General features: G+C 46.1%; 1 protein-coding gene across 2 annotated transcripts in view; it reads left to right on the plus strand.

The window, feature by feature from the left end:
- CCSAP (centriole, cilia and spindle associated protein) overlaps positions 1 to 27208 on the plus strand; it is a 173182-nt gene that overhangs the window by 37640 nt on the left and 108334 nt on the right. The window contains exon 1 of one of the 2 annotated variants that reach the window (XM_069606934.1): positions 18818 to 18920. The exons of the other annotated variant lie outside the window; for it this stretch is intronic. The gene's annotated coding sequence lies outside the window, so the exon portion shown is untranslated. Of the gene's footprint in view, positions 1 to 18817; positions 18921 to 27208 lie in introns of those variants that run through there. 2 annotated transcript variants of the gene reach the window in all.

Genomic DNA, 27208 nt, shown 5'->3' on the forward strand with positions numbered 1-27208 from the left:
GAACAGAGCAGAAAGAAAGAAAGCTAGGATATGAAATACAGTGACACGAAGGAAAAAGAAACTCCAATGTTGTGTGATCAGAAAGGGTTTGTTTACACCTGTTGAGGAATGAGGCATCTTGGCATTTCCATGGAAACACGTCAATAGATTTCATACAGAGGACGTTGACATGAGACGTGCATTGGTGTTGTGGAATGGGGTATGAGTGTCTAGTGATGCCAGTGTTAGGGGCAGGTGAGCTGAATTAGTGCTGCAATGGCACTTGAACTTAGGGAGATGGATCAACGGATAGGATTAGCACAAGATGGCTGTACCCGACCCCTGTTTTCGCATGTGTTAAAAGTGAAAGAAACTCAGGTAAATTGCATTTGAATTTTTTTTAAGAACAATCGATGTATGCTCTAAAATACTTGCCTGATCGATTGGGACAATACCATTTCTGACCGGGCTACCCCTTTAACTGTTCACTTTATTGTATCATTTTAGAATCAGGAGTGTTGTAATTATTGTTATTCAGTTGGCTCTTTATTTACACGTTTTAATATGTAGATCTGATGTTACCCCTTTTTAATAAGTGGTATTGTGATAGTGGTTATCGATACATCATCCACTTGGACTGTCCCTGTGGTTATTTTGAAGGGGCCCTGAGGGACCCTCGTTTGTGGAAACAAGGCATAATCACCACACACGAGCTGATACGCCAGACACGAGGTTGTATTCCCAAAATCTAGGGTTTATTGCAAAACAAATAGTCTCAGTTGGCCAACTGGTCCCACGCCACGTGACGTGTGTCTATCAGACCTCGGGGGACGCGAAATTCATACAACAGTTACATATATACAAAACAAGCATCTAGTAATCAGTAGTGTCAAAACTTATACCGCCCCTATTGCATTTCCTTTGAACCAGGCACGATGATAGACAATGGTGACAAGTTTGACACCTTCAAACATTCATTGTGTAACAGTTTGCAATTTTATAAGCCCACAGACATTAAGTCTGTGTTTAAAAGAACACAATGCTTCTGTTTTCTGCAAGCAAGCTGTGCATAGGGAGTGACACATTCCTGGCCTTGCTATCTCCTAGTTTCTATTCGTGTGCCGGGGGGTCAACTTGCTCTCCAGGGCTGTACCGAGCTCAGGGAAGGGGGGCCGCAAGGAAGAGCATAATTCAAGTCATGTAATGTTCGCTCTAGCGTTTCTACTGTGCTCACCGAGACTAGCTGTAACCTGCTTTACTGATTAGAATGCCTTCCTGCTCACTTTCCAAGGATATGCGAGGGAGGGGACCGGACATTTCTGTCTGAGTTACTGCGTTATGTTTCAACATGCCAGTCGTGGCCTTGCAATGGTCACCAGTGAAGCAGAAAAACATTTCAGCAAAGCAGTTTTACATGAGGCAAAAAGCAAATGTTAGAGAAAAACAAAATGGTGATTTCAGTCGCTTCAAAATGGCTGCACCTTAGTCAAGTTTATGGCTATATATTTCTAATACTAGATGCATGAGACGGTTGGTCTTCGGCCAACATAATACATAGCCTTATGATTGAGGGGTGTCTATTTTTCTAGATCGACAAAGCCTCCTTTTGGCCGTATGCCAAACGTCTCATCCGTACATTGCATCCTCTTCTGACCAAGTATCTGATTCAGATTCTGATTCTGAATCTTGTGCATTTTTAGTTCCCTCCTCATTGTCATCTACGTTGATGGACATGAATTCTTTGACTGTCTTTGTTTCCTCATTACCATGGGTACTCGATTTAATAGTGCTCTTTTTTTCTATCATCTGCACACACCCTTCACTAATTTTGGTGCATACTACAGGTAAGCAATGTATGCAACAACAACATGTCATAAATATTCCTAGTACTGCTACTAGGCTCGCAAATAGTTTCCATCCCCATGAATATAATAACTCCCAGAACCAAGAGCCTATATCCCAACCTCCTTCTTGGGTATGGAGTTCAGAGCTTAAGACATCTAGCTTTCTTATCGCTTCAAAAATCTTAGGAGAGGAGTCGATTACAAATACACAGCACACTGATCCCACGATTTTGCAAACACTGCCACGATCAACCAGGACTACATCAAGAGCCATTCTGTTCTGAAGTGTCATTAATCTAATTCCTTTCTCCTCTAATGTAATGTTGTACAATATATCTGTTGTTCCATTTATTGTTTTTTCTAAGATTCTGGATAGTTGTCGTATATTATAGGAGTTTATTGCTTGGGCCAGAAATGGTACAAATGATTTTGCTACGTCTTCTACTATTAATCCATCCTCATTACTCCTTCATGGCCTGGATCTAGATAATTTGGCTATATCCGTTGTTTTTAAAAGAAACACTCCTGGGAACAAAAGTGCCAAATAACAAGTACCTCCCCAGTTTCTAGGCAACCAAGGATATGCTTTTTCTCCACATATAAAATACACAGGGTCACCTACATATACTGACACTACTTCCCTAGTAAGAATCGCTGTATTCATACATCTAGTGAATGTCCCTACTGAATAAGAACCCTTCTTCTTTAAACAAAAAGGAACAGAACGTGGGCTGTAGTTTACTGTATAGGAGGGAGGCACTGCATCTTAATTTCCCTCTGATCTCATACGAAATATGATTACTGATGGTTTTTCCGGCACAAACAATCTATCTTGTGGCATTGGTTTGGGTGTAGCTTTTGGCATTATCATTCGTGCTCTATGAAATATGGAGCAACCTATGGGTCTCATAATTATCTCCTCAAATTCATTCATGTTTGTGCTATCTAATTGACCCATTTCACTTTTATTCCATTTTCCATAATATAATGTACTCAGAGATGCACTGCATGCAGAACTCAATGTCAGTGGCTGTACGTACCAACCTATTCCTTTGCCACCATGCTGTGGCAAATGAGCACACGCCCAACAGTCATTCTTTTTCAAAATGGAATGTGTCACATTCATTATTTGCAGTAATGTGTTATTCCCATAACCTTCTCTATGTCTTTCTTCCATTAGGGACAGAGTGTAAGTAATTATATGAACAGGGCTTTCAGTGGAGGAGGTTTTTCTTATGGGCAAGAGAATTTCTAAGGGGTGCATTTCTTCCAGGTACCATAATACCAGTGCTGTCGTTACTGGGGCTATTATGCTCATTATACACATTATTATTGTTAGAATCAGCATACAATTTTTTCGATAACTCTTTTTGTGTAATCTTTCAGTTTCTATGTTTAATTCATTATCAGCAGTGGTGCAGGAGGAGGCAAAAGCTGGTTCCGGCATTTTCTCTCACAGTCCTTCTTCCTCTGCAGTATTCGTCGTGAATGTCTCTCGTTGTTGCACTCGTTGGAATGTCAATAAGTTTGATAATGTCAAAAGTCTTTCCTGCCAGTTCTTAGCAGCCTGGATTGCTACACGTTGGGCAAGATCTCTGTGCGTCTACACATGGATTTTATGTTAGCACCGAGGAGCCTCGTTTATTGGGCTGTCCGATTTGCACAACCCTCACGTCGCTCTCCTCTACGCCTCCGGTTCCTACTTCATCTGAGAATAGGAAACAGAGGCAACAAAAAGATCAACAGAAATGCAGGTTTGATCACTCCTTCTTCCTGGGCCGCAAATTTGTATCGCCTTGCTCCTGGTATCGTGTGATCAACGAATAGTGCAGGTGCACTTCCAGACTCAAGCTCGGAATAGCAGATGATGATGAGCACCACAGTGATGATGCAGCTTTCGTTTCAGGCTGCGGCACAACGAAAGAGGGTGGGTGCCAAAGAGGTACACGTTCTGTGTTTGCCAGCAGTGATGCAGATTCTGCTGGACAACGGTGGGGCATTCCTTGCCCTTCCTCTTTCACAGCAATCTTTCCAGGCTTTCTTTCAGGATCAGGCAGATTTTGTGGCAAAGAACTGGCAATCGTGTCTTTCATTGCTGGGACCGCTGTCTCTTTCTGGTCGTCTCGATCAGTCAGTTTTTCAGCCGGTGGTGGGACCTTCTTGGCGTGCGTTGAGTGTATCCACGCCTTTCTCCCATCCACCCGAATTGCCGTTTGCGTAGTCAGGAGTATCAGATAGGGTCCAAGCCATCCGGGTGCTAACGATGTCTTTCGCTCAAAGTTCTTTATTAGCACCCAGTTTCCTGGCTCCAGTATGTGTCCCGGACCAGTGTATCTTATTGGCAATGCCTCCTGCACCTGCTGATGAATCAAACGCAATTTTTGTATTAACAGATTACAATAGATACTGAGCACAGGATATTCCAGTTCCCTCAGCCTCTTTGGCTGTGGTGCACACCAAACATTCGCTGGACTCCCCATGAAGATTTCATAAGGGGAGAGCCCAGTTCTCGCCTGCACAGATGTGCGCATGCACAGTAACGCTAGCGGTAATGCATCTACCCAGCTTAACTTGCTTCCTGCGCATATCTTGCAAATCTTAGATTTTAAGATATTGTTATGGTGTTCAATAAGACCGGCAGACATGGGGTGTCTAGAACAATGGAATCGTTTATCGATCTGGAGACCTGCACAAATCTGTAATATTACTGCGCCCAGAAAATGTGGACCGTTGTCTGACCATATGACACGGGGCAGGCCAAAATGGGAAAAGTATTCTTTTAACATTACTTTCGCCGTACTCATTGCAGTGCAGTCTTTCAATGGATATGCTTCCACCCATTTGCTAAATGCACATATGACCACCAGAACATACTTCAAGTTTTGGCATACCTCCATCTCTATGAAATCAAAATGGATTACCTCAAAAGGCATAGAGGGAGGGCCAAAACTGCCTGTTGGAGTCACCGTTCCCTTCCCCACATTGTGTTGTAAACACGTGATACAATTTTGAACCAACCTCTCGGCATTTTTCTTTATGTGCGCATTCTCCCACACTGTGGCTAAATGTTGGACTATCTTTTTGGCACAAATATGAGTAGGGCTGTGGGCCATTGTGACCATTGCAGCTACATAGGAATTGGGCAGCATCCAGTTCCTACTCTTCTTGTCTACCCAGCAACCCTCCAGATCTAATTCAGCAGAGCCCTCAGCCCACCCTTGTATTTCATCTGCAATGGCTTCCGCCTGCATTTCTTTGACAGTGGCAATTCCATTCTCTATCATGCAGGGCACTTCCTCTGACTGTACTGTGAACATTCTGGCATTCAGGTCAGTGGCAGTTTGTTTCGCAATCCTGTCTGCAAATGCGTTTCCCTCTCCCACTTTGCATGTAACTTTTTTATGCGCCTCGCATTTTATTATTGCCAGGTGCTTTGGACACGTAAGTGCAGACAACAATCGCACAATCAAAGGGCCATGTTGTATTCTAACCCCATGTGATGTTAAAAAACCTCTCTCAGCCCAAAGTCGGCCAAAGTTATGAACCACGCTAAAGGCGTATTGACTGTCAGTATATATGTTTACACTCAGATTTTCAGAAATCTCACAAGCTCTGGTCAAGGCTATTATCTCCGCCGCTTGTGCAGAGTTGTAGGGGATTCTTTTACTCTCCACAATACTTTGTGTCTGTCAAATCAATTCTCCCCTTCATTTCTTCCTCAGTAACCATTAAGCAATCATGGGGAGGTGATTCATTTCCATCAAGATTTTTCATGGGGAGTGGCATTAATTCAGCCGGATTCAAAGCGCTACACCTCATAATATGGATGTGTGGCGCAAACAGGACAATTTCATATCTAGTCAATCTAGCAGAGGTGAGGTGTTGCGTCTCTGTTCTATTTAATAGAACATCTATGGCATGTGGCACCATCAAAATTAAGGTGTACCCCAATACCATCCCTTCCGTCTGTTTCACTGACGCAGCAGCCGCTGCAACAGCTCGCAAACATCGTGGTAATGCGCGTGCTACAGGGTCCAGCGCAGAAAAAAAATAGCCGATGGCCTATCTCTTCCACCTTGTTCCTGTGTTAGAACAGCCAGCGCGCAGCCGTCATTTTCATGCACAAACAATCTAAAACATTTTTCATAATTTGGTGTGCCCAAAACTGGAGCTGAACACAACGCAGTTTTGAACAACCCAAATGCTCTCTGACATTCTTCATTCCACTGCAAAGGCATCACAGCGTCCTTCTTTGTCAACTCCACCATTGGCTTCACAATTAGAGCGAAATTCACTATCCACTGCCGACAATAAGAAGCCATGCCTATTATAGCTCTGACTCCTTTTTGTGTTTTTGCAATAGGCATACCAGAAATGCTCTCTATTCGCTCTGGCGTTAGTCTTCTCCCTTCTCTCGAAAGTAGGTAACCCAAATAAGCCATCTCCTTTCGACAATACTGAAACTTCTTTAAGCTTGCTTTGTGGCCATGCGCTGCTAAATGTGTTAATAGTAAAATAGTGCTCTCTTTACAGATCCCTTCTGTGTCTGCTGCAATTAATAGGTCATCTATATATTGTAATAATACACAACCTGCTGGTAATTCTAGCATGTCTAGTTGTTATTTCAATGCTCTGCTGTAAATACTCAGACTCTCTGTGTAGCCTTGTGGAATACGCGTAAATGTGAATGATCGTCCTCCTAATGTGAAGGCAAACAAATATCTACTTTCTTGGTATACTGAAGAAAGCATTCTTCAAATCAATAACGCTAAAGTATTCTGCTGAAGCAGGAATCATTGTCAAAATTGTGGTAACATCTGGGTCCAATGGAAATTGCGGATCTACTACTTTGTTTAATGCACGCAAATCAATTATGAAACGGTATGGTACCTCATTACCGCCTTTCTTATACACCGGGAGAATGGGACTGTTACACGTGCTGCCTGTAATTTCTTCAATCACTCCCAATTTTACCAAATCAGACACAATACTTTTCAATCCTTTTTCTCCTTCAACTGAGATTTTGTACTGCGCAATACGTGGTAACGTTACTCCTTCTTTTAGCATAATTTTCACTGGCTCTATCTTCTAGCATCCCACATCATTGTCATTTACCACCCATATACAAATTGGCACTTCACCTAATTCCCCTGTCAAAAGTTTAGACAGAAATTCAGATACTGGCACATCCTGTGGAGAAATGGTCAGAAATACTCCATCTGGCATACAGTGGATAATTGCACTTAGTTTTTTCAATAAATTCAATCCCAACAGATTCTCCCCACAGTTTTCTGTTAAAAGGAATGGACAGTATTCAGTGAATGGGCCTAATGTTACTGCTATTGGTTGGGACACTGGATTAATCACTGGGGTACCTGCGAACCCTACTGAAATATTTTCATGCCCTGACAGTGGTATTTCTGGAACCAAGTAATGGTCTATCGAACACTTTTGTGCCCCCGTATCCACGAGGAATCTGTGCTCACTATTCCTGACTTTCATTTCTACGTAGGGTCCTTTCTGATTCACGGGAATAGACACTGGCTCCAACCCCTGTCTTGGGCTGTCCTATTGGGGAAACAACACATCATCCGATGTGTAATCGCTGCTATTATAGTACGCATTCGCATGCGTATCAAAAATGTTCCCACCCCTTCCTCTATTTCCATTTTGCATGTTCTGCTGGCTCTGACTCTGAGTAGAGGTCTGATTTTGAGCTTGGTTCTGATTTTGGGCATCATTCCCTTGACTATTTTGGTGCTGCTGCATGTTATTTCTATTATGCCCATTTGCACCTGGATGCCCCCTATGCTGACTTCTCTGGACATACCCATTTCTATTTTGCAAGTGTGGACATTGTGCTCGCCAGTGACCTTCCTCTCTGCAATACGCACACTGATTCAATCCCAGGGGCCCTCCATGCATGTTCGAATTACCTCTGCCGTGGGCATTTCCTCTACCTCTATTGTGTCCCGCTACTTGCTGGAGTAGCACCCCAACCATTGTTCGTAACGCTTCTATTCTCATCGACAAGGGGTATTCATTACATATCTCATTTATCTCCATTGCGGGAATACTAGGGTCTGAAATCCAATTCAACGCCTCTTGTATACACACTCTTAGTCAGTCACCTGTCTGTCTTGATGACGACAAATATCGCCGCTGTATATATGGCTCTACCGCTTCAGTTCTATCTCTCCTAATATCTCTACTCCTATACCCAGGTGTGGCAAACATTTCAGCATACTCATTATCAAGTTCATTCTTGAGTTCAAAAAGTCGGTCTACATGTTCCCTCATCTCTTCATCCCTCCCTCTACAACGTGCCAATGCATTCAAATCTAACAATCGTTGTGGCGGTGACTTCCCAATCACCTAGAATGCATCTAGCCACTAAATATTCACCCATGCATTCCAACACTATCTGTCTTTCGTTGCTCCTCCTAAAGTCAAATATGGAAGCCATTGCTGCCGTCTCATCATTCCCATCCATATACATTTCGGCCTGTTCTTGCAACTCTTGCTTCCTCTCCTTGCTAATCGCACTACGAGTTACTCTCGTACATCCCCTCTGTTCAGCCTCTTCTTCTGTTTCAACAACTTCAAGTTCAATTACGGGAGGGGCAGATGGGACAGAAAAGATCTCTAAGGTGGGAGGTGCTGATTGAATCATGGGAACTGACAGTATCTGTTGCGATGTTGATTGGCTAACAGGAGGCGCTGCATGTGCAGTCTGTGGCTGTGCTAGGATCTGAACAGTCGGGAGGGGCTGAGCAACAGGAGGGGGTTGAGCTATAGCTACTAACACTGTCTTTTTAGCCTCTCGTCTTGGGCCTTGTTTCGTATCAGTCAATATTTTTTCAATCAATTCATCTGATGAATGCAATTCTCGTTGTGGATATATTTTTTCTATACTCAACTGGTCGTGTCTATTTGATTTTCTCAAACTACTATTCCACTCCTACTCCTCTCTCTCTTCCGCTCTCTCCGATTTCGATTTCTGCCTGCACGCATGTTTCTCTCTACTTCTCCAATGAAGCATAGCTTCCCTTCTCCAGTCCCTAAGGACATCAAATGCCGCAGGGCGTGTTTTCTTTTTTATTAACACCTTCTCCAAATTATCTATCCTCGTCATCTCAAAGCTCCCATGACTCGGCCACTGAAGATCTTCCTGCTTTCTGGTTTGCTTATGCCAAATCTCACAAAACATTATCGCTCCCACACCGTATTTCACATACATCTCATACCCCGGCGTTCCCACAGGTGGCACGACCTGGCCAGTTTCCAAAGACTGTCCGCTGCAGCGGAAAAAACCTGCTAGAGTGGACAATACCCCAGGCATGTTTTAACACTACCCTTGGCTAATGAACCTTACTATGGGTGTTTGATTTTGCAAAATTAACTTTCAACCAATATCAGGATCACTTTTGAATCGGGGCACGACTCACATGATCACTCAAGTTGTCTTTTCAAGACACAATCTGTCTGTATACTGACGCAAACAATGACGTTGTGTCTGCGTATCTTGGCTCACTCTGCCTCGTTTCGGGACCCTCGCCTCCTTGTTCTCTGGCCGGGCACGTAGATCAGGGATCAGATGTGTGCAGATCTGCATAGGAGTCTCATCGCTTACGCAGAGGCGCCCCGAACACCTCTTGATCCGGCTCGATCATTCCGTCCTTGCCGTTCTCTCCGCCTTCCTTATCTCTCAACATACACGATGGAACAAGTGGGGAAGGGTCCCTCTTCGGGCGCCATCTTGAAGGGGCCCCTGAGGGACCCTCGTTTGTGGAAACAAGGCATAATCACCACACACGAACTGATACGCCAGACACGAGGTTGTATTCCCAAAATCTAAGGTTTATTGTAAAACAAATAGTCTCAGTTGGCCAACTGGTCCCATGCACCGCGATGTGTGTCTATCATACCTCGGGGGACGCAAGAGAGCGAAATTCATACAACAGTTACATATATACAAAACAAGCATCTAGTAATCAGTAGTGTCACAATGTATAACGCCCCTATTGCATTTCCTTTGAACTAGGCATGATGATTGACAATGGTGACGAGTTTGACACCTTCAAACATTCATTGTGTAACAGTTTGCAATTTTATAAGCCCACAGACATTAAGTCTGTGTTTAAAAGAACACAATGCTTCTGTTTTCTGCAAGCAAGCTGTGCGTAGGGAGAGACACATTCCTGGCCTTGCTATCTCCTAGTTTCTATTCGTGTGCCGGGGGGTCAACTTGCTCTCCAGGGCTGTACCGGGCTCAGGGAAGGGGGGCCGCAAAGAAGAGCATAATTCAAGTCATTTAATGTTCGCTCTAGCGTTTCTACTGTGCTTACCGAGACTAGCTGGCAACTGATGTACTGATTAGAATGCCTTGCTGCTCACTTTCCAAGGATATGCGAGGGAGGGGACCGGACATTTCTGTCTCAGTTACTGCGTTATGTTTCAACATGCCACTCGCATTGTGCACCAGTGAAGCAGAATAACATTTCAGCAAAGCAGTTTTACATGAAACAAAAAGCAAATGTTAGAGAAAAACAAAATGGCGATTTCAGTCGCTTCAAAATGTCCGCACCTTAGTCAAGTTTATGGCTATATATTTCTAACACTAGATGCATGAGACGGTTGGTCTTCGGCCAACATAATAAATAGCATTTTGATCGAGGGGTGTCTATTTTTCTAGATCGACAATTTCAGCCTGAGTCCCAGGCTTGGGTGTGGCTTTTTCCCTGGAGTACTTCTGGAGAGACTCTACCAGTTTGTTTTCTGCTGTCAGGCCTGCCTGAGGCCTGTTTCCCTGCTGCTACCAGGCCTGTCCTCCATGCTGCCAGACATCTATTCCCAGACAAACCCTGAGAACTCCTATATGCTGCCTTGCTGCTTTTCACCCTTCCACCACCCTCCATGGCCCCACATTAACATCTCCCACGCTCCCTCTGCATCAGTGGGCTCTCCATATCCGTGGGCTGGGAATCTCCCACTGTTGACTTATGACCCTTAGGGTGCCATTAAAGGGGGAAGCACCCCACTCCATCATCACACAGAACTGTGAATAACATCACCTCTTCATTCCGGTGGGCCCACCACCCAACCCACTAACAGCTCGAACCCCAGTGAACCCAAACATACTTTAAAGTGTCACCGGCTGCTCAGGAGACAATCTGACTTCCCCCAGCGCTCTCCATTCGCCGTGCTTGTGGCGGCCACCGAGCACCTTCGGAGTCCACCACTACACAGCCACCCTGGCAATTTCTGGCCCACGGCTTCCTCGCTACTACTGCCCATCCACGGACAGGCGACCTCCAATCTTTCGGGGCAATACCAGGACCACCCGACGCAAGCTATCTACATGCCCTAACCACTGGCCTGTTATCAAAACCGCTACGCGACTCCTGGCCCGCGGCCAACACCAAACCTACCAAGTTAATGCTGCTCCCCACCACAGCAATGTACAACAGATCGCGAGGCACCAGCAAGGTAGGCGCCATGGATAAGTTCACCAAGGCAGCTCCCAGGGTGGACCAGGCATCCTCCTCCATAACACAGGATGATGGCGATGTCCTGCCAGACCCCCCGCAGCCAGACTTGACTGTGATGATGGAGTCCATGGCCAAAAACTTTGCAGCTTTTCATGAAAAGCAGGACGATATAAACGCGAATGTAGCCTCCTTAAGAGCTAAACTCGACCAACAGGGGGCCAAGATCACCGAGGCTGAGCAAAGAATAGGAACCAATGAGGACAATATTCATACCCTACAAAACACAGTCACTGAGCTCGTCCGCGACATGAAACAGGTCAAAGCTAAGTGCGATGACCTAGAATCGAGGTAGCGAAGAAATAACATCCGCATAGTGGGGGTTCCTGAATCTGCACTAAAGGGTCGCATGGAACTTGCGGTCGAACAACTTCTCAAAGACCTCCTTGATAACCCTGAGCTCTCACCATTCTTCACAGTTGAAAGAGCACATGCTCGCTGGCACCCCGGCCTAAACCAGGCGACGTACCCAGACCAATAATTGCAAAACTGCTAAGCTACAAGGACAGAGACCACATACTCCGCCTGGCCAGAGAGAAAGGGGAACTAAGGCTGGACTCACAAATCATCAGGATCTTCCCTGACTTTTCAGTGGGGGTGCAGACGGAGCAACGCCAATTCGGAGGTGTGAAAAAAATGCTGAGAGACAGGAAAATCGAGTATATGATGCTCTTCGCGGCCCGCCTAAAATTCACTCACCACAACAAGATGTACTTTTTCACGGTCCCAGACAAGGCAGTCAAATTCATCGAGGCATAAATCCCGCTGGTGGATCCCCCGGAGGAACCTATGGACAACAACTAATACCAGGGCTCACAGGCCCCTTCTATAGACCCCGTTGGCTGTGGACAATCTATGGACTGCCCCCCCAGTGGACTGGTGGTCTCCCGTTCTCCGCCCTACTCAGGGCCTAACATAGCCCAAACATCAGCATATCAAGAGACAACTTTTGGAAGGGGAGACATCCTTAATTTGCCTAACCATAATACTAAACACTGGGTCCGTGCTTTGTAAGCCAAGCTTTACTGTGATGCACAGGCCTAGGGCAGTATCTGCTTTGACCTCGCTACCTTAAAAACATGCCTCCTTTCTTTGTAACTTAAGTTTCATCAGCTGCTCGGAAGATTATTGATGTTTCATCATAATACGCATTAACAAAAGTGGGTCAGACGGCAGCGGCAGCCCCCACTGCAGCTGCAATGCCTTCTAAGGCGTAGTGTTTTTGTTTAAGCCCGGGTTGGGCTAGTGGTCAAGCGTTGCCGAGTTGGGGATGGCACGCAGTTGGTTGCTCTGGGGGTGGGGATTATCACACTGCTAGTTTACGTAGGGCGGTGAGGGCGGGGGGTGGGGAAACAGGGGAATGTTACACAAAAAATGGCAGGATAGTAATGACTGGTTTGTAAAGAGAGGCGATTTCTCGCCATCGCAACACGCATGGCGGTAGACAGAGACAGACTCTATACCTGGGATGTCCCATAAACTGTCAGCATGGCTATTAAAATGATGACATGGAACGTTCGGGGATTGACGAATTTCACAAAGTCCCGTAGGATCACAGCATATGTACAAAGACATGGGGTCAAGGTACTCCTATTACAGGAGACACACGCTCTGAAACTCCTATCATCGAACCTAGCACAGACCTGGGGCCCCAACAGATTCTATACCCAGAACTCCACTCAAGCCAGGGGAGTCCTTACTCTCATCCATAAGTCGGTACAATTCACACTCCACACATCTCACATTGACACAGAGGGTAGATATGTGATTCTCCATTGCACTTTAGCGAACGAAGAATGCTTGCTCGTTAACTCATACGCGCCCAACACCGATTCCCCCAAATTTTTAGACGCAGTAACCGCCACCATCATGAGGTATGTGGTAGTCCCCATCATTTGGGGGGAGACATGAATCTTATACTTGACAACATCCTGGATAGAACAACCACTACCCGCCGGGTCACAACTCGGGCTGCCAAGCGACTCCACACGCATATGAGCTCCCTGAATCTACACGATGTGTGGAGAACGCTCCATCCCCAAGAAAGGGATTATACTTTCTACTCAACGGCACACGATAGCTCCTCAAGAATAGATATGTTCCTCCTTTCAGGGATCTGTTGTGGGCATGGTTTGAGATGTCAAGATCCTCGCACGCACGCTCTCGGATCACTCCCCTGTGCTGCTTCAGATCCGACTGGGTAATACAATGCCGGTTCGACCCGCCTGGCGCTTTAAATCTGATGCTCTATCCGACATTGTCTTTAAAGCAGAGATCCTTGCGGACATAAACACGTTCTTTGAGAATAACAATACGCTTGACACACCCGAAGGAACCCGCTGGGAGGCATTTAAAGTATACATCAGAGGGATGTGTATCTCGAGGGATGCGGGGGTCCTCAAATCCATAAGGCAGGCCTTAAACAACTCCGAAGCCAAGCTTAAAACCCTAGAACAAGAGTAAGCTTCCACACCATCTCCGGCAACCCTAGCAAAGATTAGAACAGAATTAGAATTATTTGAGTCCCACGCCCTGAGCGAGGTGCGATACTATTCTCGTCCCGCGGCTGCCCGAAAGTACGGCGAGGGAAACAGACCTGGAAGAACCCTGGCTAAATTGGTGCGCGCAGAGGGAGGCAAGACCCGAATAGATAGCATCATAGATGGACAGGGCTAAAGACACTGGTCGGACCAAACCATCATTGACACCTTCGCTAGATTTTATGCCAATCTATATGGCCCCCAGCCTGAACACACTGCCCATGATCTGGACGACCTGCTAGAGCGCATCCCTATGACCCTCATCTCCCAGGACACCAAGGAACAACTAGATGCCCCGTTCACCTTAGATGAGATAGTCCAGGTAATTTCAGACCTTCCTAAGAATAAGGCCCCGGGCCCTGATGGACTCACATCTGAGTTCTACCAGGAACATGTTGCCATTTTAGCACCCATATTGCACGGGGTCTGGACCGAATCACTCCGATTAACCACCTTCCCTCTCTCCTTAAGGGAAGCCCTAATAACAGTCCTCCCCAAACCAGGGAAACCCCCAGACGAATGTGGATCCTACAGGCCCTTATCGCTCATCAACACAGACATGAAAATATTTGCTAAAATAATCGCTAACAGGTTCCTACCATTCCTGCCCCATCTAATCCACGCCGACCAAAGTGGATTTGCCCCGGTCGCTCTACTGCACTTAATATCCGCCGTCTATTCAATGTGATGTCCAGAATAGATCTGAAGGCTGATGCAGTGGCGGTCACACTAGATGCCCAGAAGGCATTTGACATGGTCTCATGGCAATACTTATGGGGCGTGCTGGAAAAAATGGGTGTAGGACCAAATATGATCTCCTATATTAAACTACTATATGCAGGACCATCGACCAGGGTGCTAGTTAACTCCAATATCCCCTCCCACTTTACGCTATACAGGGGCACCCGTCAGGGATGTCCATTCTCCCCCATCCTTTTTGCGCTCGCCATTGAACCCATGGCAGACTACGTCAGGGACCTTCACACTAGCAAAGGTATTCGCCTACAGGACACACCGGAAATCATCTTGCTGTACGCTGATGATGTACTCCTATACGTCAGAAACCTCTCCACATACCTAGACCCGATCATCCGAGAAATAACCAGAATAGGCACGTACTCTGGTTTCACCATCAACTATTCTAAATCAGAAATATTCCCTCTCACTAAAGCAACCCAGCAACCGTCATGTGAATTTCCCCTACGCTGGTCCCCAGGTGGCATCAAGTACCTTGGGGTGCAACCAAAGCCTCCCTGCTGGCAGACAACTACGAGACAATGGCACATCTCATTGAATCCAAGATGCTCAAGTGGCGCAACCTCCCACTGTCTCTTGCGGGCAGACTGTCCCTAATAAAAATGATTGCGGTCCCCAAGCTCCTCTATATCTTTGTCAATGTACCAGTGTGGCCCGGGAAGCAATACTTCAAGAGGCTCCACTTGGCGTGCGCCCATTTTCTCTGGCATTCCGGAGCTGTCTGCAAAAAGTGGCAACATATGACCCCACCCTATGAAAAAGGAGGTTTCACAGCCCCAGACCTAGCACTATACTGGAACGCAGCACAGGCCCAACACGCCACACACTGGTGCACACACCTGAACCCGCCCCCTCACGTTAAGCTAGAGAAACTGGCAGGCGACGGGACCAACATCATGACCCTACTACTACACTGCACATTCCAGACAGACGCCCCGTCAGACCCCGTGACCACCACGATCAGAGCATGGAAAAGTATTTTGCACTCTAAACAAGAACATTGCCCATACTATAAATGGCTTCCCATATGGCTATTTCCGGGACTTTCCCCCACATACGATCAGCAGTTCTTGCGTCACTGGGAAAACCTAGGTTACCGTGCCCTAACTGACCTATACCCTGATGGCAAATTTATCACCCCTCAAACATGGCGGCCCGAACATTCCAACTCAGCGATGGAACTATTACAATACTTCAGGCTAATGTGGCCCACCTACCCAGACGAGCCCCCAGGCTCACCAGAACTCCAATACATTGCAAACTCCACAGGTGGCAGGGGCATAATATCCTCTCTGTATAAAATCCAACTGGGGAAACTAGAGAATACATCCCTCAAGCCACCGGAAGCATAGGCCAGGGAGCTGGACACGGAAATCACTGAAGCGATGTGGAACAAAATGTGTGCACACACGCGCAGAGTTTCCCTCAATGCCAGATTCCGTTGCATAACTTCTCAACAGGCTATACTATACACCGCACAGAGTAGCGATATTCACACACACCCCGACTCACACATGCCCTAAATGTAAATCTGAAGAGGCAGATCATATACACATGTTTTGGTCCTGTGCTGCGATGAAAGCGTTTTGGATAGAAGTGACAAAAGCGCTCTCTGAAATAATTGGGTCCCCAGTAGACCCGGACCCATTAGCCTTGCTGTTCGGAATATGGGCTGGGGAAAACGTGGAAAAAATTTCAACATTTTTAAATGTAAGCGCTATTGTCGCCAAAAGATGCATATTACAATGTTGGAAACGCCGTGCCCCCTCCACCCTGGAGATGTGGTTGATGGCCCTCACTTGGGTACAAATGTGTGAGGAGGAGTACATCGGATCTCTGCCCACTCCATCCCGTCCCAAAAACGTGTGGACCGAGTTCTGCACTTATCTGAACAATAGAGACGGGGTTGAATAGAGATCCACCCCTCCGCCTGGTCCGCCCAACTCACCACAAGTACTGACCACTTAGCCCCCCTTTGTGCTGTCAGCCCTCTCCCTCCCCAATCTGAGCTGCTTGAAATAGTTATGATGTAATGCCTAAATGCGATACTGTGATGCTTGTTTATCTCTGTGTATTCTGTGCTGTACCTGACTTATCTTTCTGCCAATAAACAAAAGTTTTAAAAAAAGACATTCAATGTGTTGCATTATTTTCCAAATGTTTAGCTCCAGGCTGGTCCAGAGCACAAAGAAAGAGCTCTGCTGCTATATCTAGGACAACGGCCCCAACAGCTGCGTGGTTGTGTGTAAAAGGAAATTCTTGAGTTCATTGTTCATAATTAGAGAAAGGAAAATGGTTGAAAATCGTATGCAGTATAGCTGCTATGATAAAGAAAGGTCACTATTGGTTTTGTACTGTAAATAGACCTTGCACTGTAAAATACATGTGGAAATCCATTTGCTGCTTTGGTATCCTTGCTGTGTATAAGTGCAAATCTCCTCTAGTGTTATCCATTGTGCTATTTTGTGCAAACCCGTCACTAAAGGTTGCTCTGATTTCTATTCAAGTGCCATATTTGTTATTTCCAGTGTTCCATATTTATTTTTGCATTCCTGTCATTCAGTATTTGAGTCCCCATTCCCTGTCTGTCTATATCACACTAGCCTTCTCTCCTCCCTCCCCCGTTGCCATCATGTGGTAGAGCTTTCTTACATTACCTTCCTGTAATATGCTCCACACCCTATAATAGTCATCAGCGGGCCTGTGCTACACCCCACCTCCCCCACACTTTGCCACGCTCCCAGTGACCTCTGCCCTCCCCCATTCTCCACAGCCCTGTCTTCTTTTGTCCCTGTCCTCCTCTTCCCCCACATCCCACTGATCCTGTGTTCTCAATTCGAAGGCGTCGCCATGGCCATGCAGGAGCGGCGCCATTAGGGGCTGCCTCGTGGGCCAGGGCGGGGGCCTCAGCTTGATGGAGGACTTAGGGGGTCGAAAGGGGCGGGGCACTGCAACGCAGGGTATCCTTACCTGCATCCGGTGGGGCAATGTATATAAGCAGGCCAGGCCACGAAATCATCCTCTTCCTTTCCCGCCATTGTTTCACAACCTCCTGGATTCTGGAAGTTATCCCACCCACCCAAACCTCTTTTTCTGTGCTAGCAGTTGTGGCTAAGTAGTGATATGTGTGTATTTAAAGTTGCATTTGATGGACAGTGCTGTGGACGGGGAACTACATAATGGATGATATAAAATGTTCGGACCATGATCAAAAATGTTGAACTAACAAGAACTATGAATTCCCTACCCGGGTTGTGGGTTGAGGGTTCCACTCGCGTCCAATAGACCAAGCCGGCGAGGACGGCGGGGTGGTCCTTCTGGTTGCCCATTGGATGGATTTTTAGCCCAGGCTTGTGCGTTTGGACTGTAATAAAATTCGTCCTGTTTACTTCCAAAAAGGGGTGTGTTATCATTCATAAAATACTGTGGGCCTCATTACACGGTAGGTGGTAACCATGGTGCTATTAACGCCATGGTTGCCGCCGGTACCGTACCGAGTCCGCCATGGTGAATGGCGTAATTACCACCCGATTCCAAGGTGTGTGGGGGTGGTAATTCCCCATCCACCATGGCACTTCCCCATTCCCATTTGAGCCCCAATAGAGCACAATGGGAATGGGGAAGGCAGCAATTACGGTACAGCAAATTGCGGTGCCGTAATTGCCTCCAAGGTCCCCTTGTGGGCCCGTTCCTTAACGGCTGGTAAAACCAGCTGTTGAGGTCGGGTCCCGCGAAGGGACCTCGTAGTAAGGCGGTAAGGGTTTACCGTTACCGGTACCCTTACCGGTAACGGTAAACCCTTACAGCATTCCGTGTAATGAGGCCCTGTGTGTGTTATGTTCAGAAGCCAGGGGCCTACTACGAGTGCACCCCTATGCTCATCTGCCATGGCATTCCTCTGCCCCCTGTTTCACTGACGCCGTACCCCAAGATAGACAGAAGTCATTTTTCTGAGTACGTGCATTACAAAAACAAAGCATTTCAATTCGTGCCAAAATATTCTCTCTTTGCAAAACTAGTGTTAAGTGGTTGCCTAGCACCTCGTCGTCGCCTGCCTGCCAAAATTAACGGTGCTGCCCACGCAACAAGAATGTGATTGGGCGAGAGAATGCCACAGCAGTGACTATTTTTAAAGCCATCTGGTACGGTTAATATGTTCCTCTTATACAAAGACAATATTTTTCACTTGCTCTGAGTCTGCAACAAGATGATTTATCAGAACGCAGCCGAGGACTAAAGATCGGAGCAAATAGGTAGGCATTGCATCTTTTAGAGGCGTTTGTGTTTTATACAATAAATAAGGTAGTGTCATTACTCGGAAACAGCTAAATATATATTTGACTTCTATAGTTATAAGGGTATTTATGTCAGAGGAATGTAACGCCACTGTTATGACGCATTTATGAACCACATCCTGTCAGTTTTGACCACTTAGGCCTTTGCCTACAGAGATGGCAGTGTAATATAAATCATTGGTACGCCATACCACTATTTCATTTACTTTTTAAATAGTGTACCTTTAGGTCATATGCTCAAAAAAAGCGTCCTGCAGAGACGTTTTTATGGGAGGGCAAATGGGGCACTTGCCCGGAGCCCCACAAGGCTGCCTGATCTAAAGAAATAAGATTCCTTTGCTCACCAGGCTTAAATAGCACACAGCAGACTATTGTATTGCAAGGTGCTGAGGCTCTAAACCTATTGCTTGTCTGTTTTGGCAAGTACATTCTGCCTCGATCAATTCATCATGTAATGCATTCTGTGTTCACTGTGGCATATATAGTTTATGTGTTCCTTGCGGCACAACTCCTGTAGCATTCGTACCTTCCTGTAGGAATTATGTTGACATGTGCAATAGCCAAATTTGAAATGCATACTGGTAAATTGAGTGCCACAATGGTTACGAAGTTAGCTCTGTGTGTTAAGTACTCATTGCAGTGATATGTGTTCCTATGCAAGATTCGAATAGTACATTCCTGTAAGGCTGGCTTAGCCTTTCCTATGTCTGAATTTTATAAACTTGCCTGCATATGTACTTGGTCGTGCAGCACAACAGGTGCTATTATCAGCAATATACCTGCACCAGATAGGGGTTGCTATAAACACGAACATGTCATCCATATGGTGAAGGTCTAGAAATTGGTTTGTTCAGATGGGTTGTTGTAAAACCTAGGTAATCACCTCCAACAATGAGCATAAACTGTTAGTCCAAGAGATGAATAATTATCAGAATTTGGAACCAAAGCATTCATGCTTGTATCCTGGCTTTACCAGCAGACACTACAGTGATCCTGATAAATCATCTTATATCCCGTATATTATTGTACTGTCTTCTGTGAAGTTTGCCTCCGTGCATGCTGGTGGCATCGTTTAGCCCATTAACTTGATTTTCTTCTTATGTAGGCCATTTGAGTGGAAGGGGTGGTAGACAGAAGGGAGCGGACCAGATGGTGAAGGACTCCGGCAAGCATATTTTATAGTCTGCTCGTTTGACAGAAAAAAACGCTTTGCATTTTTGTAAAAGTCAAAGGTTTTTCTGCACGTTTATATATGACAATTTGACAAGTCAGTGTTTTGGAAGTATGTAAAGCTTTAAAATACAAAAGACCAACACAGATTAAATCTGTTAAATCACATTGATTGGTATGCAGGTACTTATATACGTCTCTTGATAATGGAGAGAGTGAAGCTAGAATCATGCTTTTCTGCACCCTTCTATAATATTTTGTTTTTAAAAATGGTCAAGTTTGGTAATGTGTTGTGTGCACTTTCCAAGTCAGTTTTATAAAATTAGATTATTTTTGTTCCTGGTAAGAACTGGTCATGAAAGAGTTCAAATACAGAAATTGCAGAGTTGGCACAAATCCCAGATTCACCCCATAACCAGTGTGTGTAATGCTGTGCATCTAATTTAATCATGTATTGCCTAGCCTCTCAGCATTGCCACTCCCTAAACCATTGAGAGATTTCCTTCTCAGGGTATGATCTTCAAAACAGCCTCAATCATGGTTTCACTGGCTATAGTGTTGCTTCCACTATAATAGTGAGCATTGATATATTGCACACCACAGGCACTTTATTCTTTTGATCTCTAATGGCAACACTATTTGGAAACCATGTCTTGCTTATAATCTCAGTCTGTCTGTCTGCACACTGACACCTTCCTGGTAGCTTCTAATCTGCATCCACTATCCATGCTATGGTATGTGTAGCTTTCTCCTTCCTACCAATTGGTCTGCTCTATCCATGCTTGAGCACGTTTGCATTCTGTAAGGCAGCAAATGTGAGTTGTCTGTCTATTCTGGCTTACATACAGTCCTGCATTAATACTACAGGCTGCGTACCTTCCTGGATTCTATTGATAAAAAGCGTCTCTTAATCTATGCTAGACTAGAAGTAACCTCTTCGTAGACTGATAATGTTGGCCTTCAAATGGTACTTGTTTATAAGTCTGATTAGAGCAAGAATGAAGAGGTAAGGAGACTTAAAGGGAGTAAACATACTTATTTTTAATGCTGCGAGGCAGCATATCAACCTATAGGTTGTGATTGCAGAGGGGTTGGCGGGGGGGACAGATATTCTTGATCACTAAATTATTTTGGTTTGGTGGAGGGGGGCCCCAAAGTTGTCCGTGCCCAGGGCCCCAAAAGTGCTTAAGATGGCCCTGGCATCCTGGGCGCTTTTTCTTTCTCCCGAGCCAAAAATAGAATCAGTTCAACAAGCACTGACATTGCCCAAATCAAGGCCAGGCAGAGTCTGTGACACTGCAGCCAGCACCCGAGCAAACACATTTCTTTTATGAGCAACGGAGCATTTTATATGCAGAATGAGACATTTCCAAATGAAAAACTTCGTTAAGCGCCAGTTATCTTGCAAATCTGCAATAGCTAACGTGAGAAACACAAAGCACTCTTTAAAAGAGGTGTTTATATCCATGATGCTAGCTCGACATGATAGCAAATAAATGCATAGTCTAGTCCAATGTTCACAACATGACGACGAGCTGGGGCTGACTGGTTTCTGGCAGAAATGTTACACCTGGGATCCGGAAGGAAGGGGAACGGAAAGGCAGGTAGGTCCAAGAGGCAGCCTCTACAGGGCAAGTGGGCAGGTAGACGCAAGGCCACGCTTCTGAATCAATCCCCACCAGACCCTCTGGTGCAAGAGGGAAGATCCCTATTCTTCTGAATTCTGGAATTAAGAAATCTGTAGATCCTACCATCAAGGCAGAGACAGACACTTTAGGAACATCATCTACCAATGTACCTTTAGCCATGATTATCATCCTGTCACTCTTAGTTACATTGCAACCACATCTTGACACTTACTGTGTAATGAAGATTACCCCTGCTAACTGCACAGGGAGAATTAATTCTATTAAAGACTAGGAGGCGAGCATTATGCTTCAACTTTTTTTATTATTGCTCCTCAGCAGTTTCAACAAACCAATAACAACACTGTAAAAATGTCCAAAGTGACTTATCTTTTCTTAGAACTACAATCCCCATAGTCTCTGTAGTCCATCTGCCTCCATGCTCAGCTATGACCACTTCCTTTCCCTGAGCTCCTCCTCTCTTTTACGTGCTCTGAACTGTCACTTGCAAAATCCACACAATGTCCTGCCAACAGAGCGAAGACTTAACCACACCCAACTGAACCGTCGATCTTCCTCGACATCTCAAGACTACTGTTGCTAATCTCTTTCCTCAATTGTTCTTCTGCTCCTCCCCTAAGGATGATACAAACAGAAGAATCAGGGTGGCGTCCGTGTATTGTAACCCTCATAGAAGACATTATTATCAACAATACATGACTGGGTGGGAAAGTAATGCTTGCCTCCTAGTCTTTAAAAGAATTAATACTCCCTGCGCAGTTAGCAGGAGTAATCTTAATTCTATGACAAGACTGCAGGCGAGCATTATGTTTGTTCAAAACTTCCCAATACTGTAACCGCTAAACTTTCAGTTGGCTTAAAGTAAAACTCTTTAAAGGTGCGATCACTAGCCCAATCTACTGCTAGCATAATCTCTCTCAGGGATACCCCTGTCGTGAAGGCCTTAGAGGCCATTGCTGCCCGCACTGAATATGCTCCATACCTTCTCAGATCAATATTCGCTGCCTGCAAAATTCCTTTAACCCATATGTCTATGGTAGCTGTAGACACGGCTTGAAACGGCCTCCTTTGTGCTATGAGCAACTGCGTGGTGCTGGCCGCTCTACACTCTGCCGTCCTGCATTCTTATTCTTTGATGCAGCTCACCACACACTACTTGGCTCTGTTTGGGAAATATGGATAGTGGACCGAAGAGGTCCCCGTCTTAGTTCTCCTGACAATCAAGTAAGTGACTCCTTCTGGACCAAAGGATCTCCTATTTATCTCTAGCGCTTTGACATCAGACACGCACTTACAAGATACGAGGCATAACAGCATCGACAGCTGCTAAAGGGACAGATATGTGTCTGATGGCCAGCCTTCCAAAAGCTGGAGGACTGCCGTCAGATCCCAAACTGTATTATAACGAGGCTCCAGAGGGATCCTAAATCTGGCTCCTCAAATGAGTCTCACTACTGCCGGATGTTCACCAGCTGGCACGCCTTCATTCAGCAAATGCCCTGCTGAGATTGCTGAACTGTACACTCCTATTGTGTGGAACGCTCTCCCGTCTTGTAATAAATGTGCCAGAAAGTTCAGGATCACTACTACAGGGGCTGAAATGGGATGAACACCTCTCCCTTTGGCCCAAGCCGCGTAGTAACTCCTTCTAGTGGAAGGAGCCCAGGATTCCGCGATAAGCTCTACAGCTTGCGTCGAAATGCCTGGCAGCACCCAGCATCTCCTGATATCCTGCACGCGATGAGCGGGAGTGTCCCTCTCACTCTCAGAGGATGATATGAGCCAACTGGGTCTGTGAGTAGCTGCTCTCCTTCTGGCAGTACTCTTGGCCGGTCCACCAAAACCTCCATTAGCGTCGGGAACCACACTTGTGACTTCCACAGTGGTGCGACTAAAAGTAGTTCTGCTTTCTCTCTCCGACACTTCGCTAAAACTCTGTCCAGCATCATGAAGGGGTGAAACGCATAGTGCGGACCGCCTGTCCATTCTTGCAAGAAGGCATCCATCCCTCATGCATCCAGATCCAGCCTCCAACTGCAAAGAGGTCTATGTGCAATGGACCCCACTTCCGATCCAGCATCCGAAACACTGTTGGATCCAGTCTCCAATCGCTGAAGTCTGTGAGGTAGCGTGAATTCCAGTCCGCCACTACTTTTAGCTCTCTGGGCAGATATTCCGCTGTCACTGACGTCTCTAATTGAAGGCAGAAGTGCCAAAAATCTTTTGCTAGTTCGGCTAGAATCTTGGACTTTGTACCGCCCAGGTGGGTTATGTAACGGACAGCTGAGATGTTGTCCATCTTCAACTACAAGCACAATTTCATCTTCCCCTTCGTGAAGGACTTGATCGCGAAAGACCCTGCTAGTAACTCCAGACAGTTTATGTGCAGACAAAGCTCTTCTTTGCTCCACTTCCCTCCTGTCTGTAGGTCTCTGCATCGAGCTCCCCAGCCCAAGCGACTGGGATCGGACTCTATGATCAGGTCTGGCCGATCACCGAAAATGGCTCTTTCCCAAATGTCTCGCCAAAAAGGAGGCCCTGCGCTGCTTCTCCTACCTCGTACGAAGCAAGGTCGTTGAGCTTGGGATCTATTTTCAGCAGTAAGCCTCTCCTCTTCTCTGAGGCAATAGCGCAATTGGTGTTCCCCAGCAGGCATACTGCTCTCTGTGCCCAGCCTGCTAGGGCGTCGGGATCAACCTCCTCCCCCGTATCTTTAGCTCTCTCAGCTAGGTCCATGATCTTTGCCAGCGGCCCAGCTAAGTCCAGCACTTTTTCCTGGCAGTTCTTCCAGGACCTGTCGTTACCTTTCCGGGGGTCCTTATTGGTCTTGGACACAAATGTAAGCATCTTGGGGTCCAGCTCGGGAGTCTCGGCTACCTTACCCAGAAGGTCTGGTCTTGGGCACTCTGCGTGGAGGCGCTGTCTCACCTCCTTGTCGAGGGCTTTTCTCAATCTTATGGTCATGTACTGCGCAACTCTGGGGGACGGTTGCCAGTCTGAGGACTTCTGGTTTCGGATGCTGTCCCGATCAAACATGTCTTCCTGGCCCTCCTCGAGGTGCTTCTCCTTGTGGGCTCTCTTTACACCGCTGGGTCTGAGCCAATCGTCCTCTACTGTCTCTTCCCCGTCGTGGGAGGACAGGTCACCTTCCATTGGCTCCTCTTCCGAGCCTGGGTCATCTTCTCCGCCCATGTCTTCCCCTGGAGTGGGGGTCGTGAAGTTCGGCACTGCCTGACTATGCAAATATACAGATATGTGGGGGTAGAGTCAAAGGCTTCCCAAGCCAATAGCTTGACAGGAGGTCACTATAGCCTTGCAAAGAGAGCTAGATAGCTGCTAGCTCAGAACAAAGAATCACCGTGGATGAATAAAACAATATGAATTTATTTAACAGGAAGACATTTTTGTGCCATAGTGTGGCATATATGCATACATTAAATCTGCATTGTGAAGGATTAGTATACAGTGGTGACAGTCTATTTTCTGTGTTGTTTTTTATCACAACACATTGACGTTGTCGACACTTGAGTTTGTGTTTCTGGTTCGGTTTATAGCTGACATAGGCAGAGGCTGATAGAGATGGGACAGCGCTGCACTGAGGATACCGAACTGTCTTCAGGACTTGGAGGTCGAGTTCAGACCGGATGAATGAGTGTCGTCCTATGGTAAAAGAAGCTATGTTAAAAACGGTGAGGATAGACTGTGTCCACTAGTGGTGAGAAGAGCAAGGCAAGGGACCTACCATGTGGACGTTGATAAGCGCCATGGCTGTCTGAGTAATTTGCAGCTGCTGGATTTGCGGCTGGGGGGGTCGATCTGCAGGTGTCAGAGGCCCCGGTCTAAGTAAAAGAAGGTCAAAAAATGACTAGTAAGAATTATATATAAAAAAGGAATAAGAGTTCTTCGTGGCGCTCTGTATCTTATCTTTAATAAGTAAAGTACTGCTCGCTCCCCTGTGCCTTGACCCACCTATTTCCACTTGGGTCCCGTTCTACTACCAGAGCACGCTCCCTTCAACCTTCAGTTACTCTAAAGTCTAATCTGCCACTCCCCAGTCTGTATTTTACTTCGAATACAGTCATTGTGGACTGGGCACACCTGTACCAATTTCTAGGCGCTACGATACAGAGCGCCACGAAGAACTCTTATTCCTTTTTTCGTGATTCATCCATTTCTGGCACTTGCCTGTGATCAACTGCAACACATGACTCCTTTCATTATTGTATTGTATTCATGTCCTTAACCTGTCCGCACAGAAAAGACACAGAAATTGTGAACTGTTTTTCCTGGGCACTATGTTATTGATGACTCACGTCGCTTTACTGCAATACATGATATGAAACTCTGCAGTGCCTGTATTGAATGTAACATGTACTTAGCGACTCGATAATATCCGCTCACAAGCCTTTAACTGTATTTCCTCATTGATGTCTCAAGGAATAACAATGCATGTTACAAATGGTGCCAATTGTAATTTTGTCCATGATCAATTCATGACTCATCCAGATTGCGCGCACCAACGCACACATGACCAACACACATGCGCACACCGACGCATTCAGTACGACCGCGCCCACACCTTACACTATCCCCGGACGCATGCGCAGTCCCTGCAGGCACTACGGCCTCGTTTTTAACCCTGACATGCGCAGTCAGTCCAGCGCAACCGACGGCAGTGACACAGCTCTTTTTCCTGTCTCTCGCACAGGTAAGATCCGCAATACCCCGCGCTGCTGGCACCATTTTGTTCTGGTCACAATCAGACTCTAGCATTTATTCCAACGATTCACCCGCGGTTTTGTCCTCCGTACTTATGCTATGGACCACTGCACACCACCCTCATATCCTAGCACTACGTAGTAACGGATTCCCAACTAATCACCAGAACTGCCTTTCCCACCCACTTTTGACTCGAGCACTCCTCATCTAAAAACTCTGAGTCACAGCCGCTCACTGGACATAGCAGCACGAGTTAGTCCTTGTTATAATAACGGCCTTATGCACAGATTAATTCTTACTAGTCATTTTTTGACCTTCTTTTACTTAGACCGGGGCCTCTGACACCTGCAGATCGACCCCCCCCAGCCGCAAATCCAGCAGCTGCAAATTACTCAGACAGCCATGGCGCTTATCAACGTCCACATGGTAGGTCCCTTGCCTTGCTCTTCTCACCACTAGTGGACACAGTCTATCCTCACCGTTTTTAACATAGCTTCTTTTACCATAGGACGACACCTCACTCATTCAACCGGTCTGAACTCGACCTCCAAGTCCTGAAGACAGTTCGGTATCCTCAGTGCAGCGCTGTCCCATCTCTATCAGCCTCTGCCTATGTCAGCTATCAACCGAACCAGAAACACAAACTCAAGTGTCGACAACGTCAATGTGTTGTGATAAAAAACAACACAGAAAATAGACTGTCACCACTGT

Source organism: Ambystoma mexicanum, chromosome 4p (genome assembly GCF_040938575.1).
Source record: "Ambystoma mexicanum isolate Mex_15411 chromosome 4p, UKY_AmexF1_1, whole genome shotgun sequence".
NCBI classification, from domain to species: Eukaryota; Metazoa; Chordata; class Amphibia; order Caudata; family Ambystomatidae; genus Ambystoma; species Ambystoma mexicanum.